Source organism: Adiantum capillus-veneris, chromosome 5 (genome assembly GCF_014529385.1).
Source record: "Adiantum capillus-veneris isolate H3 chromosome 5, ASM1452938v2, whole genome shotgun sequence".
NCBI lineage: Eukaryota > Viridiplantae > Streptophyta > Polypodiopsida > Polypodiales > Pteridaceae > Adiantum > Adiantum capillus-veneris.
Genome location: NC_140935.1, coordinates 97,096,969 through 97,116,658, shown reverse-complemented (window position 1 = coordinate 97,116,658; position 19,690 = coordinate 97,096,969). Strand labels below are relative to the sequence as shown.

At 43.9% G+C, this 19,690-nt stretch overlaps 1 pseudogene across 1 annotated transcript; it reads right to left on the bottom strand.

Moving 5' to 3' along the window:
• Positions 1–13,373: 13,373 nt before the first annotated feature.
• On the bottom strand, positions 13,374–16,983 carry LOC147457783 (uncharacterized; annotated as a pseudogene). The gene is made up of 2 exons (XR_015188144.1): positions 16,834–16,983; positions 13,374–16,762 (listed from the first exon to the last, which is right to left on the bottom strand). The product of XR_015188144.1 is annotated as an uncharacterized LOC147457783 (transcript).
• Positions 16,984–19,690: the final 2,707 nt, after the last annotated feature.

Genomic DNA, 19,690 nt, shown 5'->3' with positions numbered 1-19,690 from the left:
TGAGTCCCGCGGCTTGGTTGGGGCCCCAAAGTTTTGAAGGAACGAGGGAGGGCAATAGCGACCTCGCTATTGCCTCCCCCCCTCATGGAAGAAGGTGATCCCACAATGAAGGGAAGGCAAGGCACAGGCTATTCAAAGACCTAGCAAGGGAAAGTGGAAGGCCGAGATCAAGCAAGGCAGTAGAGAGAGAATTCAAAGGCCCAAGAGGAGCAAGTCGGGTGGCCAAATTGAGAGGCTAAAGAACCAAGAGGGGTGGCATGCAATTGTTTCCAAAAATGAACTATACCGGGTGCAAGCAATGCAAACAAATTCCAAAAAAAAGTTCTAATTGAAGGCCACGAGAGGAGAAGCACACCCATTATTTCTTTTTTAAACCTCCTAGAGACACCCCTATAAAAGAATGTAAATGTGAAAGTTTGGGGGCTTGTTTTTTCCTGAGGGTGTGATTGAAAGTTGCAAGCCTGTGTAGTGCAAAGCTTGCCATTGAAGCTGCATACTTGATTGTACTATTCCCCTATGCAATAATACCACATATTTGCCCCTATTTTCTTGTGTTGCTTCTCCCCATTCCCCTCCTTTTCTCTCGCTCTTCGTGTACTGGCCATTGCTTGCAGAAGGTTTGCTTGCAGCTTGAAGGGTGTTACCAAGAGGGAAAAATCGGGGTGTTTTTTTAAGTCGGAAAGGGTGAGTTGAGCAGGTTGGGTGCATTTGTGCTGCAAGTTGTTTTTGCAAGGTACGAGATAGTTATTCTGTGTGCTAAAGTGGAGTTGTTAGTGCAAATTAGCCAATTTGAAGCTGTTATTTGAGAGGTTAGGGGTGCTGTGTAATCCCTGGGCTATAGAGAGGCAATGTAGAGTGTGTTGGGTGTGTCCGTATTCCCCTCTCCAACGTGTCAACCTAGAAAGGGATCGATCTCGCGCCCAGATGGACCCAAAGTTTTTGAAACCAAGGAGTTAAGCGACCTCCCCAATAGAGATATCCCTAATGCTTGCCTAGGGGAGGGGTCGCACGATAGATGGCGGTGCTAGTGGAGCAAGAGAAAGAGAGAAAAAGAAGTTCAATGCAAGTCAAGGGGCCCATCCTGCCACAAGGCCAGTCAGTGAGAGAGAGAAAGAAGGTATTCAAGGGAGTTCCCAAAGGGCAGGTGCAAAGGAGAATGGGCGGTTGAGTTGGGCGGATAAAGGACAAGAGGTGTGCACCATGCAAGAGTGGCCAGAAAGGAAATGTGCCAAGTGCTAGCAATGCAAAGAGAATTCTAAATGAAGCTGCAAGTGGACTGAACGAGCTAAAGGAGAGCTCTCATTGTTTTTCTTTTTTTACGTCTCCTAGACACACCCCTATAAAAGGATGTAAACATTATTTTTTGGGGGATTTTTTCCCTATGTCTTTTTGGGGAGCCATTGGGGCCTTTTTGCCATGTTTCTTCTAGCTTGTGGAGCCTTTTGGCCATTGGAATTTTTTACCTGTGTAGGCTTTTGAGCCATTGTTTTTTGCCGAGGTGTGTGCCGGCAGGGGTGCAGGTTGATTGTCCATGGTTGTATATGCAAGAGGGCCATTCATTGTTGTCTCTTAGCGTCATTCCCCCTTCCCCCCTTCTCTTCTTTGCTTGTGTACGTGTGTTTCCGGGTGTGTGTCAGCATGCCCCTTGAAGTTTGTCGTGTAAAGAGAGAGGTTGTGTATGTGTGGAAGGATGTGAATTGAGTAGAGCGGAGTAATTGGATGTGTCTGGTGCATTGCAAGGTGTGTGCATATGGTTGTGCAAGTGGGAGTTTGCTTGCAGGTAGTGTCGAGTTTTGAAGGTGAACTCTAGTGGATTGGGGAGTTATGTATACCCTGGGCTATAGTGAGGCATTGTGTTGTGCGCTGGGTGTGTTCCCCTTTCCCCCTCTCCATCTTCTGGTGCCCCCACTGAGGAGCTATTTGATAAGCCAAATTTGAGGTTTGAAGCTGTGTTTTTTAGCTGACAAAGCGGTTGGCTGATGGTCGAGGTGTTTGATGGTCGAGTTTGAAGCTGATAGAGATGATGGAGCCAGGCTTTGGCCCCATATTTTACGGGCATTGAAGATCCCGAGTATTGGTTAGAAGATTTTGAGTTATGGCTGCTATCGATGTGTATTTTGATGGATGCAAAAAAGTTATAGACGATGCCGTTGTTGATGCGAGGAGGAGCCAAGGTGTGGGTCAATGGTTTAAAGAGCAGTGATTGAGCATCATGGCAAAGGTTGCAAAGTCAATTTCTGGAGAGGTTTTGAGAGGTGATTACACCAGAAGAAGCTGGTGCAAGGCTGAAGGCGGTACGCCAGGATGTAAGTAAGGATTTCTCCATTTTTATTGAGCAGTTTGAAGCCTGTTGTAAGCAATTAGAGGTTGTTAGTGGGGTCAAAAGCAAGCAATACTTGAAGTTTTCGAAGCTGCTAGTGTGCTTCCATATGAGGATTAGAGAAAAGGTCAAAGGCGGTGCGGATACCTATGAAGACCTGGTCTATTTGGCCAAGATGAAGAGCAGGAAGGTGAAGCGGAAGCTGGAGTTGGGCATGTGGAAGCCAGCAGATTATGTGCCTGTCGACAGCGGTAGCAAGTGTTCTTTGGTCCGCCGACCAAAGGTGGCTCCAAGTGTTATAAGTGCAAAGCCTGTTGAGGTAAGGCCTACTACTGGCTATGTTCCTTGGAGATTTCCAGTTTGTGAAGTGCATGTGCCGAGGGTGGATGAGCTTGTCAACGAGGAGAAGCTCCATGTTGAAGCAAACCAAGGTGCAAAAGCGGCAGCAAATGTTGAGGTTTGAGTGCAGTTTGAAGAGGTAAAGCTTGTTCTTGTGGAGACGTTGCATGAAAAGCTAGTGGAATGCAATAAGGTTGTAGATACCAAGGATTCACCAGCATATGAAGAAAGTGCACAAAGTCATGATGATGGTCAAGATTTTGTGGAGCAACAAGCAGACAAAGATGCAGATATAGAGTCGATATATGATGCCAATGATGATGAAGATACAAACTTGTGTAGCTGGGAGACAAGAGAGGAGGATAGAACAAATGAGTCCACATTCTATGATGAGGAGATAGAGTTTGACGAACTTGAGCTGGTAAAGGTAAAGCTTCTTTGTTATGTGTTTGATGATATGGTAGTAGCCCATGTGCAAGAAGAGCAAGGAAGAGAGCAAGTCGATATGCATGATGAAGACCAAGTGGAGTGGTCCAGGTCTACAAATGATGGAATGCAGGTGAAGGTGGTGTGTGGGGCCATGCTAATGGTGGTGTTGATGAAAGTGGCGGTGGAATGTGCCATGGTGATGCAACCGGTACAAAATTTTGCCAAAAGAGATAGAGCAATCGTGTCTATGGAGGAAGTCGAGGTGGATGTAGTAGAGAACGAGTCCTCCCTTGGCGGAGCATGATGCAATGGTAGAAGAGGTCATTGAAGAGCAGGTGATTGAAGTTGAAGAGCAGCATGTGGTGTTGATCAACCTTGAAGGGCCAGTTGACAAGGAAGGGCTCGATGATGCTGGAATTGAGCGTGTGGCCAAAGAGAAGGTTGTGTTGCCAGAGATGGTGGAGATTTCGATGCGGCAGACATGTAAAATAGTGGATAACGGATAATCTCAGGTAGTGACTTTTCTTCCATTGAAGGTGCAGGGGTCTATGGATGAGGCCACCACTTTATTTGGTTGGGAGGGAGGTTCAGAGATGTCTTCGAGCTTGGATTCAGGTACATGTTCTTTTGGTGATATGATTGGTGTTTCTCGGTATGGAGTAGACAATTTACTGAGGGATGCATGGAGTGATGAAGGTAGGCTATGGGTAGCCTAGACACATGATGGTCTATGTGTTGGGGTAAGGCACTATTGTGAGCGGTTACAAGTGGGTGGAAGATATCAAAGGCATGTGTTTGATCCAGGTGGAAGCTATGTGATGCAAGGGGTTGGCAAAAACACTTGAAGGTTTGACAATAGGATGCAATAAGACTATATGGTTTTGGTTTTCTTATAGTGTGTGACAAGTTTTGTATTTAGAAGTGGAATAAAGCTTGTATGTGGTTGAGCATAAATGCTCAACTACGGGGTGGGCAATGATGGTAGAGCCAAAGTGTGTCGACCATAGAAGATGGAATGGGCAAGTATGTGCATGCTAGAAGAATCACGGCAAAGGGCTGGAGAAGCCAGAAATATCATAGGCAGACAGGTGGTAGCGGAAACATAAGGTTGATGAGGTTTATAGGCCAAGAAAGACTCCAGAAGGGGCTAATTTGAAAGCAAGAGAAGGAGGTTCAAGGTGCAGTCTTTCGGTTTGGGAATGTGGAGCTTGAAGTGATGAAGGAGCACGTCCAGATGGCTCATCAATATATTGAAGTTTGAAGACACAATGCATTGCAAATTCTTGCCGAATAGGGCAATTGGGGACAGGTGGCCTAAGTGAATGTCAGGGTATAGGCGTGTAGTGCTCAATTTATGGAGCATATCTGTCTTTTCAGATTGTAGATCAGAGCTACGAGTTGCAGTTTATGGCCCATTGAGGTTGTCCCAAGGGCTAGGTTGGTGCCCACCTGACTACATGGGGAGTCGTGCCATCGGGCATTTTTTGGGTTTTGACAAAGTTCCAGAACGTGCTATGCAATGTATGGAGCTAGCACGAGTTGACTGCATGCTAAACGAAGCAGGGAGTGAAAAGATATAGCAATTGGAAAGTCATGTGCATTTGGTTGGAATTGGCTACAGGTGCTTTTCTCGTTTCTTAACGGCCTTGGTTTGCGGTCCCGAGAGCCCCAAAGTGCAGTGGAGTCTTCGTGATCCAAAATCGACAATGGAAGTTTTTAGCTGGGAGCGGTGGCTTGGCCACTGGGTGTGTGAGTAAAAACTTATGAGCCATGCAAAGCCGAGGAAGAAAAATCGAGATGCAAGAGTTATTTTGAAGAGGTTTTATACACCTTTGAAGGGGCCATCTCCCACAGCACACCACGTGTCATGGGATTGACCCACATGCACAAAGCGGAGTCGAGAGAATGGGATATAAGACCAAAACGGAGGCATTCATTGAGGTTTCAAGATGTGAAGTGAGAGGTTCCTTGTCATGGTGATGGCGACCCTCAAGGGGGCTGTCTTGTCGGTCCTTGCAGCCATGCGGGGGTGCGCAACGCTCTGTTTTGAGTTGATGCCGGTGGCGTGCTAGTGCAGTTGATGGTTGTTGGTGGCACCCGTGAACGGTGTATTGAAGTGACGTGCAGCCCAGAGAGGGCTCAATCCCACACCCATATGGGCCCAAATGTTTTGAAACCACGCTGTTAAGTGACCCCCCCAATAGCAATGTTGCTAATGCTCGCCTAGGGGAGGGGTCCCATGATAGGTGGCGGTGCCAATGGAGCAAGAGAAAGAGACAAAGAGAAATCCAAAGAAATTCAAGGGGCCTTATATCCCGCCTCAATGCCAGTCAAGTGAGAGAGATAAAGAAGATGTTCATGGGAATTCCCAAAGGGCAAGTGAAAAGGAGAATGGGCGGCTGAGTTGGACGAATAAAGTAGAAGAAGTTTGCACCATGCAAGAGTGGCCAAAAAGGAAATGTTCCAAGTGCTAGCAATGCAAAGACAATTCCAAATGAAGTTTCAAGTGGATTGAACGAGCTAAAGGAGAGCTCTTTTTTTTTTCCTTTTTCTTGTCTAGATCCGGGCATTCATTTTTTCAATGATCATTTGCACCACAGTTATGACAGTTTCCAGTCCTTGGCTTAATCATGGGTCTTACCATCGAATGTCTAACACCTTGATTAGCTACATAGTACATTGGTGCAAGCTCTGGTGTAGTATAAGTAGCATGTTCTTCCATTGGTGGTGGATGTGAATTATACCACTCTCCTTCTACCATTACTGTAGATGGACTAGGCTCAATATAGGGTGTAACAGGCACTAGTGCTTGTTCATCTATGACTTTGTCAAAATGTAGGTACTTTACAAGCACTGCATTTGATCCACGATATGTTGACCAAACACAAGTTGAGGTCTTTCCATACCCATCGGTGATCTTTGAGCTGGGGCCATATTAGGCTGATGTTTGTACATGGGTTGTCCTTGTGGCCTCATAGGCACATATTGAACATTTTCATCATACTTTGGTCGGTAATAGCCTCATGGTTGGTCCATTTACCCTAGATTGCATACCATTTTTGCAACTAAATTGGTTGTCCCTGTTGAGGTATCCCTTGCCTTGGTCCCCTTATAGGTGCTTTTTGCATGTTATTCATCATTTTGTTCATCCTTTTGAGCATGTCTTCTATGGCTGTAAGTGGTGTTACAACAACCGTTCCCACTTGTGCTAGTTTGGTGGATGCTATTTTCTCACTTTGATTATCCTTAGGGACATCCTCTTCATTGAAAATATCACAATTGTCTCCTAAGTCAATAACATTTGACGCACTCTTCTACGGTCATTTGTTTCTTGCTATACAATATAGCATGAAGTTCTTTGTTTAACAGTCCCTTTAGAAACAATGATACTAATATTTTTTTTGTAGGTATTCCTAGTTCAGGGTATCTTGCAATGTATTGCTTCATTCTAAATGCACAATCCTTAACACACTCACCTTGCTTCATTTTGAAGCTATAGATTTGAGCTACAATATTATGTTTGATCCCTGTTTTGGTACATGCAGCTACAAATCCTTGAGCTAATGTATTTAAGTCCATGATTGACCTTGGTGGAATGTTTTGGAACCATGTCAATGCCTATCCTTCTATTATCATTCCAAATCCCTCAAATTGAGTATGGAAATCAAATATCCCTTCTGCTCTTAGCACTTGCTAAAATCTTGCTAAGTGTTCATATGGATCCTCAAATCCACTGTATTTTTTGACCCATTTTTGAAAATTAGTTGGTCTGACTAGTCTATTTGGTTCAACTCCGTGTCTCCCGGTAGTTGGTCCTCTCCCAAGTCCTTCAAATCAATCTGTTGGAAATAGTGACTCATGTATCCCTCGACTGGCTTTAGTGTCACCCAATTTTATTCGTGATGAGGCAAGTTCGGGTGTTTTAACATTGCTCCCAAAAGATCTCTCGCGGAGTTCCTCTCTTGGAATAGTTTTTGGTCCTTGGTGCAATATCCAATCTCTTATGGAGTACCCTTGGTATTTGGTTTTTTCTACCTCCTCAGGACTCAACATAACAAAGTTATTGTTATAACAATTCCTAATGGTAGGTTGGTAGATTTGTTGAGCCCTTGTATTTTATTCTGAAGATACAGATGATCTTTATGGGTGTTAATTGTTCTGATTTGGCATGAGAAGTCAATAGAAGATCTTTGACGTTTCTATCCTCCCAACAAGACTCCGATCCTAGGATTATCCATGCTAAGCCGTTTTAAAGTTTTCAATTCAACTTGATTGTATTCCTCAGATTCTAAAGTCGGTGGTCCTTCTTTTGCTACCATATCTAGAATTAGAATATTTACTTCTAACCCCCATTTGTCTATGACATCAGGTTTTTCAACTTGCAAATACTGAGTTCCGTTTTTATCCATATACATTTTTCCTTGTTTGTTTTCCTTGATTTCCTCTTCAACTCTTTGTCATGGTCTTCAATGCAAATGGCATACTCTTCATGTTGGGGATCCCACTGTTGCAATAGATCCAATGACCAAAAAAATTATCAATCAGGAGGGATGAGCTACCCGGCTAGGTCATGGAAACACTCACACGATTAGTGAGCTAATCATGGTAACAAGAATTGTTAACTCTACAAGGTGAGCTTCTCAGCCTATGGAGGAGCTAAGCCACAATGAAGGGCAATCTCCACATCCACTTCTCTTCACATCAAAACAACCCAATCACACACACTACGATTGCAAGACACACACAACACTAATCCTATCATGCAACACACTAATGGCAAGCACACACACATAGATATATCGAACACCACACTCCAATCAAACCTACATGCACACACAAGAGAGGGAAATCACACAAGATTAGAGAGGGATTAACCACTAATTAGTTAAGATCTAGTTAATCTAAGCATCATAGACAATCATAAGAAGAATGAGAGAGGTATAGTGAAAGAGAATGAATCATTGATTAGTGTTAATCAAGTCCCATGAGCAAGGAGAAGCTCAAGGATTCCATAGCCACACACCTCAAGAGCTCTCACCAAAGAGTGCTCTCAACAAATGAGCTTGAGAACCCTAATTTCTTTTACACACTGCCTTATATAACTAGGGTAAAAATATGCAAGGAGAAGCTCAAGGATTCCATAGCCACACACCTCAAGAGCTCTCACCAAAGAGTGCTCTCAACAAATGAGCTTGAGAACCCTAATTTCTTTTACACACTGTCTTATATAACTAGGGTAAAAATATGCAATGTCCAAGCACCCAAGGCCTTTAGGGATCCACCACTTGTTGCTGAATCTCCAACCTAGGCACACAAAATGACATATTCTTTACATCTTGGAACTCTCATTGAGCCTATAACACATTAAAATATTACAATGGCTTGAAATATATCAAGAATTTACAATACATGACCATTTTGGCAAAATGTGAAAATGTGTAACTCTAATCTTCACTGCTTCTTTGTATTCATTCTTGATGTGCATCCGTACGTCTTCAGTCATTAGTAGCTTCTATTAACTAACGTTGACTCGGTTAACATTCCCCCATTTCGATTTTAGTGCCCATTCTCGGGCACTGTTGAAAAGTGTTTGTGGAAGCTGTGGAAGGTTTTTGATTGGTTGTTGATGGGTTGATTGTCTTAATCTATCATTGAATTTGTTGATGAGGTTCAATTTGTTGCAGCATCTTCATTGGTCCGAATATGTCCAATGTGAGATATGATGTTGCATTTGTCCGTTGTAATATCATAATAATGAGGCTATTGTTTATTTATCAAAAGTATGTACCTTTTGGATACGTGCATTATTGGAGTACTTATTAGCATGAAAAATATTAATAAATTACTCAAGGGATTGTTTGTTGATAGGTATGGAAATAAAAAGGCAGCAAATATGAGAGGATAGCATGATGAAACATTGGTTTGTCTATTGTAGTCCACTCAAGGTGCATAGGTGGAAGCAAAAAATAGTGTATAATGCATATGTACAATGGTGGGACATCCTATTTATGCATACACAAAAATGCATGAGAAACAATATGTTGTGCAAGAAGGATTTTGAGGGGTTCTTCATAAAGATTGTGTCGCTATAAAAGCATATGACATGGCTTTGCAAGCTAGCATCCTCTTAAGAATGGTTTCGTTGACAAGGATATGTGCTCTCATCTTACTGTGCACTATGCGTTAGTGTTGGACTCTACGACACTCCACCATTTGTAAGTTAATAGACTTTGACTCTTATGCTCATCTCATCCAGCATGAGCGACATGACCTTAGATATGCTCAACTCTTACAGCTTGAGCGTAAGCCTAATAACTACAACTCTTAGCACATAGTTTAAGATGACTTGAAGCTTTGGGACTAATGCTTTGCTCATTTTATGGCTCCGCAGTCCGACTCTGACTATGCCAAAGAGTGTAGTTTGCACCTTGGCGACTTGACTTTTTACATTCTTCTGATCATTACAAAAATTTCTACAGGTAAAAGTAAGCTTGAATCCTCAAAAAGAGGATTACTGAAGGACCAAGTTGGCATTGAAGGTTTCTTTTGCCATACCTGTTTGATCATCTTTGAATCTGCATTCACATTGGTTGGGTTGTCCTTCTTTGACTGTGAAGAATCCATTATTTGTTTGATTCTCCAAGTAGGCATGTTGATAGGAGTCTTTGATGTTGTTGTAGACATCTATTCACTATTAGAATTTGGCTTTTGACTAGGATCATCGGAAGAATCAGGAATCCAAACCTCTTGATGACCTTTGTATCTCCATTATTGACTTTGCTTTATTCTAGGTCTTGTTGAGTTCCTGAGATCTTCATGCAGGTCTGGTGTAGTTGTAGTTGGCTTATGTTTGACTGGTAGCCAAATCTTTGTATACCCTGTGTAGAATCCTTGTCCAAGAGGAACATTCTTTGAGACTTGTCTTTTTTCTCGATCCTGTTGAGAGTTGTGGTTGACTTTAGCATCTTTTGATGTTGTTCTGTTGTATACCTCCTTCTTAGGTATCCTAGGATATTGTCGAGGTTGATACCTTGGGAGCCTTCTTCCTTGGGAGGGTCTTGATGTTACTTCATATTCTCTAACCTGCGATTTTGGTACCCATATCTATTTGTTACCTCCATAGTGCTTCTATTCTTTTAAGCTCCATTGTGATGCTATCCATCCCATGTGTTTGTCTTTTTGTGTTGATTTCTCCTCTTTAACCCAAATCGGATCATTGACTTTGACTAAACTGCTTGGAACAAGCACTTGCTTGAATTTCCTTTGCTTTCTCAAGTACTTTCACACATATATCTTTGCTTTTCTGGGTGTCTCCTGAGAGGTTTCAATTGGGTCAGCAATTGACTTTAAGTTTTGAAAGCCTGACTTTCTAGAAGAAGCTGATCCATAAGGGTTCTTTGATGTAGAGGCATATGATGTCACATCTTCTTTGATAATTGGTGGAGGGTCCACTTTAGCTTTACTTTTGTCCGCAAGATTTGTGTTTGATATTTGTGACTTCTGTAACTCTGAATCTAACATTAATGGTACTTGTAAATGTTGTTGGCTACCTCTTGGAGAAGAGAGTATTAGCATTTTATCTTCTTTGTAGACCTTGTGTTGATCTAACCATTGATGTCCAAGGATTACATTTGCAAGCATTTCTTTTGAAGGCTTTACCTAAAACTTTACCTGCTCTTCATGATTTTGGATGCTAAGAGTAGAAACCATTTCTTTTTGACTTGTATCCTTGCCCATGATTTTTTTGTTAACTGGGTTGCTCTGAGTAATCTCTAGAATGCTATGGATGTTTTCTTTGCAACCATATTGCACTTTGCTTCTTTATTCAGTAGAGCATTGCATCTTACACTTGCTCATTTTGTACTGTTGAGAACTATAGCTATTCTCATTGCTAGTTGTGTTGAAATCCTTTTTTTCTTTCTCCATGGTCTCATCTTGATCTGATTGTGTCTCTATGGAGAGTGGCTTGAGACTTTGTTTTACAATCTGACTTCCTTCAACTATTTAGTTGTTGGGAATGTTTGGATCTTTGGACTTCCTATTGCTTCTTGGTTGACTATAATTTCGTTCTTCTTAACTTCTGGTCTCGGTGGCATTCTTAGCTCAATAGCTATCTGGTTGCTTTTTGTTCTGTTTGATCTTCACTTGCTATTACTTGATTTGCTTTAAGCTCTTCTAAAGTTTTGATTGATGGAGATGAATCATATTCAGTAAGATCTGCTTTGATATCAGTCTCCCTTTTAACTGAGCTCGAGGACTTTGTATTATCGTTCGCGGGTGGCGAGTCTTGATCTCCATTCTTTGTTGTCTCTAAAGACTGCAGCTTGTTTACATTGTGTATCTCTGACATCTATTAGACATTGGCATTCCCATGATGATAACATCTGGCATATCTTCTGTTGTGATCACATGACATTGAGCTATGATGATCTGTGAAGCTACTTTGATGGTGGTGGAGTTGATTCTCCAACATTCTGATTTTTTGTCTCCAGATATGCTCACAAATTTAGGAGCATCTTCCAGTTGTGGTTGTCAACATCTTTTCGAAGTGAAGAAATACATGAGATTCTTATCTAGCTGAAAATATAGCTTTACTTCTCTTGGCAGCTTTTCTTCGTTTTCACCAACAATGTTGCACTTGATCATCTCGGGATCCTTTTCTGTTTTGAATGCTTTTGTTGTGGCAGTGTCCTTTGGTTAAGCTTTATCTGCATTTTGTTTGCTTTGATCACCTATTTTTATTGATGTTGACTTGTATGACTGAGCACTTTTTTGCAATTGTTGAGCATTGTCATCCTGCATTTGAGTAACCTTTGACCTTAAAAGATCCATTGTACTTTATGGCAACATTTGTCTCTTTGGAGGAGATTTTGGTGGTGACCTTTGTGTAGCTTTCTGGACTTCAGCTTTCATTGACTTTGACTGTTCTATTACCTGATCTGGTAGCTTGAGGTTTTGCATCATCTTTAGATAGTCTTTGACTTTAGTCGTACCATCCATAGGGGTTTGTACAAGGTCATGATCTTGTTGATATTCGTTACCCTCTGCATCTTGATATGCATATGTGAGCTTCGGTCACATGTAATTGTTTGAACACTATTGGATTTGTTGATTTTTGACTTTGACTTGTGCATATCAGTTGAAACTTTTGTCTCTGATGCTCTTCATATAACCATTTGTCTGCAGACTCTGATGGAATCTGGGTCAATTGAAAACTTCCAACAACCATATGATCTTTCAATGGTTTCTACATTGAAGGGGTTTGTTGGTTAGAGACTTTAGGGCTTCTAACTGGTGTAGCATTTCCTAGTACATAAGCTAAGCTTGATGGACTTACAACTCCCCCCTTCCTAGGGTGATCACTATAGCCTGCTTCATGTAAGAGTTCAAAATTGTTTGGCTCTGATTTAGTCTCACCTTTTGGGACTGTAAAGATATACTTTGGGTAGCACTGTTGACATTTGACATCTATAAACCTTATGCATAGTTTCCTATGTATCTTCCTAAAACATGACAAATTATTACCCAAGTCAAGCTGTAGATAGCATTATCTTTGCCCTCATATTGTCTATCCCATGGGTCTCCTATGATATGACCTTCTGTGGTTTCAGGACCCAATGCATCATAGATGCTAGACTCTTTTCTATATCTACTACGATTGTTTTGGCCAAAGTATATGCTCGTTTGGTCACAACATCGAAGCTCAATTTCCGATGGAGGAGAGTTTTCCTCTTAACAGATTTCTCGGTTCACTCGGGTAATATCCTTCAGTTCTAGAGAGGATGGGCTATAAAAGATTCTTTTCTCTGAAATGAACCATCTTTTTTTATCTATCACTGGACGCATTTCTATGAGCTGGTATGTGGGCCATTCAAACACTGGTTTATCCTTTTTGTACAGTTGCTCTTTTTGGTCTACATAGTGTGGATATGAATCATGTGTACCATACATATCTAACATCATTCTGTTTGATATGTCCCTTAGACTCATGAATGTTGCACACTTGTGGAAGTGGATGCAAAGACATTTGCAAATTTAACAGTCTTTTCAACATTTGATGATATCTTGACACCTTGACTAAATTCATGCAGGAATTTGTTGTTCAAAGAATCAATTTTAAGCTTTTCAGGTGTCTGTGCATCTTTATGCTGATTTTGAACTTGCAGTGTTTTTACTGGTGCTTCTAATGGTAATGCAAAATCACTTGATTGCATAAAAACTGACAAGTTAAATGCACTTACATTGAGATTAGCATTTTCAATTTTCTTTGTATCTTGTTCGACAGTTGATGTGTCCTTGTTGTCTGTATTTCCTACAACAAAATGTCCACCTTTTCATCCACAATCTGAGTAATACGCCATGACTGGTGGTATTTCAATTCGTTCTATCATGTCAAACTCTAGTGATTGCCAAGTTGTTGGCCTCTTCTTTCAAAACACTGAGCATCAAGCTGTAGATTGCTCCATCTTGACCTTTGTACCGTTGGAAAGGGGGAAGAGGGGACAAACCCAACACTGTATAAATGCCTCTCTATAGCCCAGGGATTAACCAGCACCCCTAGCCACACAGAAACTCACATAAACGCACACTATCTGCCAATCTCCAATGCAGGAACTCGCCTATGAGCACTACCGGCTATACACACTCACACATGAGCACTTCAGCACACATAGATTCGTCACCAAACCATCATATCCTGACACCAACTGATGCATACAACTCCCCAATCGGTAAATGCATGCACATAGGGAGGCGACACATGCCTCGACCACACACAATATAGCTCACCCAATCATCCCCTTCCTCCCTCTCTACACACACACAAAACCTGTCCGGAGCCAACGCTACCACAGACTCACTGCATGAGATTAGAGGGAAACGATGATTGAATTCAAAGCACTCAAGACAACTACAAGCACATTATGCATCACAAAAAAAGCATCTAAATACAATGATGGCATCACCTCGCAACCACTTCCATGCTATGTGACTGCCCTCTCCCTAAATGACCTGGCGGCTATGTGCCTACACCAACTGTAGCCCCAAATAAAACCGTCACGATAGCCTCTCCGCCCTGTTCGCCTCAAAGCGGCCCTTGGCTATTGGCGGCCCTGGTTCTATCACCTTCTCCAAAACCTGCAGTCGGCCCCCTTTCTTATGCATCCAACCTCTGGGTGCCCTTGCTTTACATGCCCCTGGTGACTCTTCTCAGCCCACCTTCAACTCCCTCAGCAACGCCTTTTAGACTTCTTTTTAGTGCTCCCAAAAAACGTTTTCAATGCATCCTTCAATCCTCTGCACAACCGATCAAGGAGCTCCCTCTGATTTGCTCAGCCACCTTTGTGTAGCATTCTTGCAGACCTTGGGATTGGCTCCACAGCCTTTTTCCCTATCACTGGCCCTCCACCTTCTCACTGCTGGTCCCCTCTTCATGGTGACCTCCTTGCGCTCATGACTGCTCTGTCATTACGCCCCTAACCGGCCCCTCAGGCTTTATGCACGTGAAGCCCGCCACCCTTCCTCTCTCGGCCTGCTCGCCTCAGCCGACTGTGCTCCGTCTGTTGGCAGCCCTCCCCTTGAGCTTGCAGCGCTCCTTCATCCCTACCTGCTGGCCCATGAGCCCCAGTCGACGGCCCCTCCAGTTTCCCTCACTTTCACGCTCCACATGCAACCCCGCCACCTGCTCTGTCTCATGCAAGGCTGGCCGCCCTCAGCCTCTCCCCCTCCTGCAGTACAGCACGCAGCTCATGGCATCTGCAACTCCCCAAGATCAAGCCCCAATCTCCCCTCCTTGCAACTGAAGACCTTCCTCATATGGTAAGGGGCCTTCATCCCTTCCTGCAATGGCGCCGCAACACTGCTTTTTTTTTGCCTTTTGCACCTGATGGGCTGACATCACCCCGCCGATGGAAGCCCTTTGCCTCCCCCCTGCGTGCAACTCTGCACGTTCCCTCCATGCCTCACTCTCGCCCAGACTCCTCTCCTTCGACCTGCAGTAACGCCATCCCTTATGCAGGGCTATCCTTTTTTTTGTCCAAGTTAAACTTCACCTTTAAAAAGTTTGAGGTTGGCCTCCTTTCACATGCACTCCATGGACCCGATCAAGGAACTACCCTTCACGCTTATACTTGACCGCCTATGCCACTGAGAAAATTCAATTAGTTCACCTTAACATCATCAAAACAAAGCTTCGAGGTTTTATGGTCGTCAAGAAACAAGGATCGCTCCACAAGAATTGTCCCTGGGTGACGAGATCTTCGCCTAGAGAGGTGGTGACCGATATGACCGTTGACTAGCCTGTGCCACCATAACTCTCAATTGGCCGATGTGCTCTCCGACCACCAATTGAGTTAGAAAATAATATTTGACCTGCTAAACATCACATATGGCATACATATCTCAATGGGACTGGCTCAAATCTGCATCTGATATCCGCCAAAGCATTCTCCGATTTCTCTGACTGATGTCATGCACCTGATGCTATGCACCTGATGTTGGAATTTTCCATGGTTCGACACACCTTGGGTGCACCATCATTTCCCACTCCCTCGTTGAGCATTGATGCTCAACCATAGCATTATATAGGTATCAAAAAACTGCATAAGAAGCGAGAACATGATAGCATAATAAGAAGCTATATGTAGTATGTACAACTGTATAGATAGATAGAAAGAGATTTTCTCAGCCGTATAAACCCCCCGGATCAAATGGAAAGGCATGACATGCCCCATGTGTGACGCCAGCTCCACCAGGATCAAATTGATGGCATTGAGAACAGCCACCTGTCTGTAAAACATGTGTGAGCAATACATCCTTGGCACCCACAAACCTGTAAACAAGCCATACTGGTAGCCTCCCATAGCATGGCTCTTCAATAACCTGTATCCATATGCATGCTTGATACCGAAAATGAGTGTATACCCCCACAATTGAATTAATTGCATCACTTGCAATCATTCCTCCCTTTGCTAGAGGGCTCTCCATAACAGAACCCACATGCATAAAGCTTTGCAAACAGTGGGGAGCTTCGTAGAAAGCTACCGGCAATACACCTTCATCAGGAGCGTAGCACATACCGTCAACACCTTGTTTTTTGCCCTTACTCGCTCTTTAGCCACAAGAGCATGGGCTACTACCCCTTCAACCTGCACTTCACGTGAGAGCGAGCTAGACTGCTCCACCATCAACTGTCGACCATCAGCCTTAGGTGCCTGCTCTTCAAACACTTGCTCAATCACCACATCATTGGACAAGCAAGACAAAAATTGATCCCACACTTCATCACCTGCAAGGTTGGTAGTACCCTCCTCTTCACAAGTAACTTGGCTCTCACAAGCTGCACCAATAGCTGTCTCCATAGAGTCAATTGCCGAAGCTGTCTCTCCACGGAAACACACTTGCTCTAGAACCCTATAGTGCACCTCTGTCTCCTGATCAAGGCAAGGTTGCCCCACCCCCTGTATAGATAAAGCATCTTGGCATACCTCTACTTCACCTTCACTTGAACTTGATGTAGATAGCAGACCGCTTTTGTCCACTAGGTCTTCAATGTCTTGCACTTCTGCATGGTAGGTGACGTCAAGCATGGCTTTCCAATCTTCGTCATAAACCGCAAAATCCTCCACAGAACTGGAGCTTGAATCACTCCAAGCATCTTCGTCATCACATTCATATCTACTAGTAACGGAACCTATTAAAGCTTCATCATAGGAGACTTCTTTATCAAGAATTGACTTCGTGCATACCTCTTGGTTGAATCTTCCATCCGATTGAGTCTTTGATACTTCCGTCTTGAAATCTCGAACAAAACAGGCTTGAACCCTCGACCATGATTGCCTATTGGAAACCTCCAAATTGTTGAGCCAAGCCTTTGCTTTACCCTGCATCACTTGTGACAAACCTCTAAGCTTTGCTTTGTTCGTCAGCATCTGTAGTGACATCATATACAACTCTAGATCACATATCCAATCTTCTACATCTTCCTCCCCAGTGAAAACCAGCGGACCAAAATGTGCAATCATCTTCAAGCCGTAGGACTTCACCGAGGAGCAATCAATAGGTCCTCAGTGGGGGCACCACTGATGGAAAGGGGAAAGAAGGAACAAACCCAGCACACTGTATAAATGCCTTCCTATAGCTCAGGGATTAACCCGCACCCCTAACCACAGAGAGACTCACACAAACGCACACTATCTGCCAATCTCCAATGCACGGACTCACCTACAAGCACACCGGCTATACACACACATATGAGCACTTCATCACACATAGACCCGTCAACAAACCATCATATCTTGACAGCAACGGATGCATACAACTCCCCAATTGGTAAATGCACATACACAAGGAGACGAAACACGCCTCGACCACACACAAAATAGCTCACGCAATCATTCCCTGCCTCCCTCGAGCTCTTTGCACACACACACAACCTGTCCGGAGCCAATGCTACCACGGACTCACTACACGAGATTAGACGGAAACGACGATTGAATTCAAACCACTCAAGACAACTACAAGAACATTATGCATCACAAAAAAAGCATCTAAATTCAATGATGGCATCACTTGGCGACCACTTCTATGCTATGTGACTGCCCTCTCCCTTTACGACATGGCGGCTATGTGCCTTCACCAACTGCAGCCCCAAATAAAACCCTCACGATAGCCTCTCGGCCCTGTTCGCCTCAGAGCGGCCCTTGGCTATGGGCGGCCCTGGTTCTATCACCTTCTTCAAACCCTGCACTCGGCCCCCTTTCTTATGCATCCAACCTTTGGCTGCCCTTTGCTTTACATGCCACTGGTGACTCTTCTCAGCCCACCTTCAACTCCCTCAGCAATGCCTTTTAGACTTCTTTTTAGTGCTCCCAAGAAACGTTTTCAATGCATTATTCAATCCTCTGCACAACCGATCAAGGAGCTCCCTCTGATTTGCTCAGCCACCTCTGCGTAGCATTCTTGCAGACCTTGGCATTGGCTCCACAGCCTCTTTCCCTATCACTGGCCCTCCACCTTCTCAGTGCTGGCCCCCCCTTCATGGTGACCTCCTTGCACTCGTGACTGCTCTGTCATACCGCCCATAACCGGCCCCTCAGGTGGTGCAAGCTTTATCCTCGTGAAGCCCGCCACCCTTCCTCTCTCGGCCTGCTCGCCTCAGCCGACTGTGCTCCTTCTGTTGGCAGCCCTCCCCTTGAGCTTGCGGCCCTCCTTCATCCCTACCTGCTGGCCCATGAGCCCCAGTCGACGGCCCCTCCAGTTTCCCTCACTTTCACGCTCCACATGCAGCCCCGCTACCTGCTCTGTCTCATGCAAGGCTGGCCTCCCTCAGCCTCTCCCCCTCCTGCAGTACAGCACGCAGCTCATGGCATCTGCAACTCCCCAAGATCAAGCCCCAAGCTCCCCTCCTTGCAACTGACGACCTTCCTCGTATGCTAAGGGGCCTTCCTCCCTTCATGCAATGGCGCCGCAACACTGCTTCTTTTTGGCCTTTTGCACTTGATGGGCTGACATCACCCCGCCGATGGAAGCTCTTTGCCTCCCCCCTACGTGCAACTCTCCACGTTCCCTCCATGCCTCACTCTCGCCCAGACTCCTCGCCTTCCACCTGCAGTAACGCCATCCCTCATGCAGCGCTATCCTTTTTTTTTGTCCAAGTTAAACTTCACCTTTAAAAAGTTTGAGGTTGGCCTCCTTTCACATGCACTGCTGGACCCGATCAAGGAACTACCCTTCACGCTTATACTTGACCGCCTATGCCACTGAGAAAATTCAATTAGTTCACCTTAGCATCATCAAAACAAAGCTTCGAGGTTTCATGGCCGTCAAGAAACAAGGATCGCTCCACAAGAATTGTCCATGGGTGACGAGATCTTCACCTAGAGAGGTGGTGACCGATATGACCGTTGACTAGCCTGTGCAACCATAACTCTCAATTGGCCGATGTGCTCTCCCACCACCAATTGAGTTAGAAAATAATCTTTGACCTGCTAAACATCACATATGGCATACATATCTCAATGGCACTGGCTCAAATTTGCATCTGGTATCCGAGCGCCGAAGCATTCTCTGATCGCTCTGCCTGATGTCATGCAGCTGATGCTGGCATTTTCCATGGTTCGACACACCTTGGGTGCACCACTGTCTTTGGCTTGGCTCTCCAATTAGATTAGCCTTAATTGGCTAATCTCTTGGATCTTGCCATTCTGGCTCTCAAGACCACTATAATTCATGTACAATGACCCTGATTGCATATGCACTAAATGTATGCTTTGCGGACTTGTGGAGGTTTTTTGATAAATACTTGGGTCAATTTTTTGCACTTCTATATGCACTTCATCTTTAAGCTTGCAATACCTGGCTCCACTGAAGTCTGTGAACATCTTGGCTCCTGTGCTGCTTTTATTGCTCATCAAGTATCTTCCTTATAAATATGTATACAAGAATTTATTTCCATTGTAGCCATAAAGCTATTAAATTTTCTCTATTGCACTTGGCTACTCGCTTGTTCTGCTGTACTCGAACTCTCGGCTCGATTTGAGTCCATGCTGACTTAATCCATAAAAACTGTCAAATGGCAGATTCTGGTATTGATTAGCAAATTTT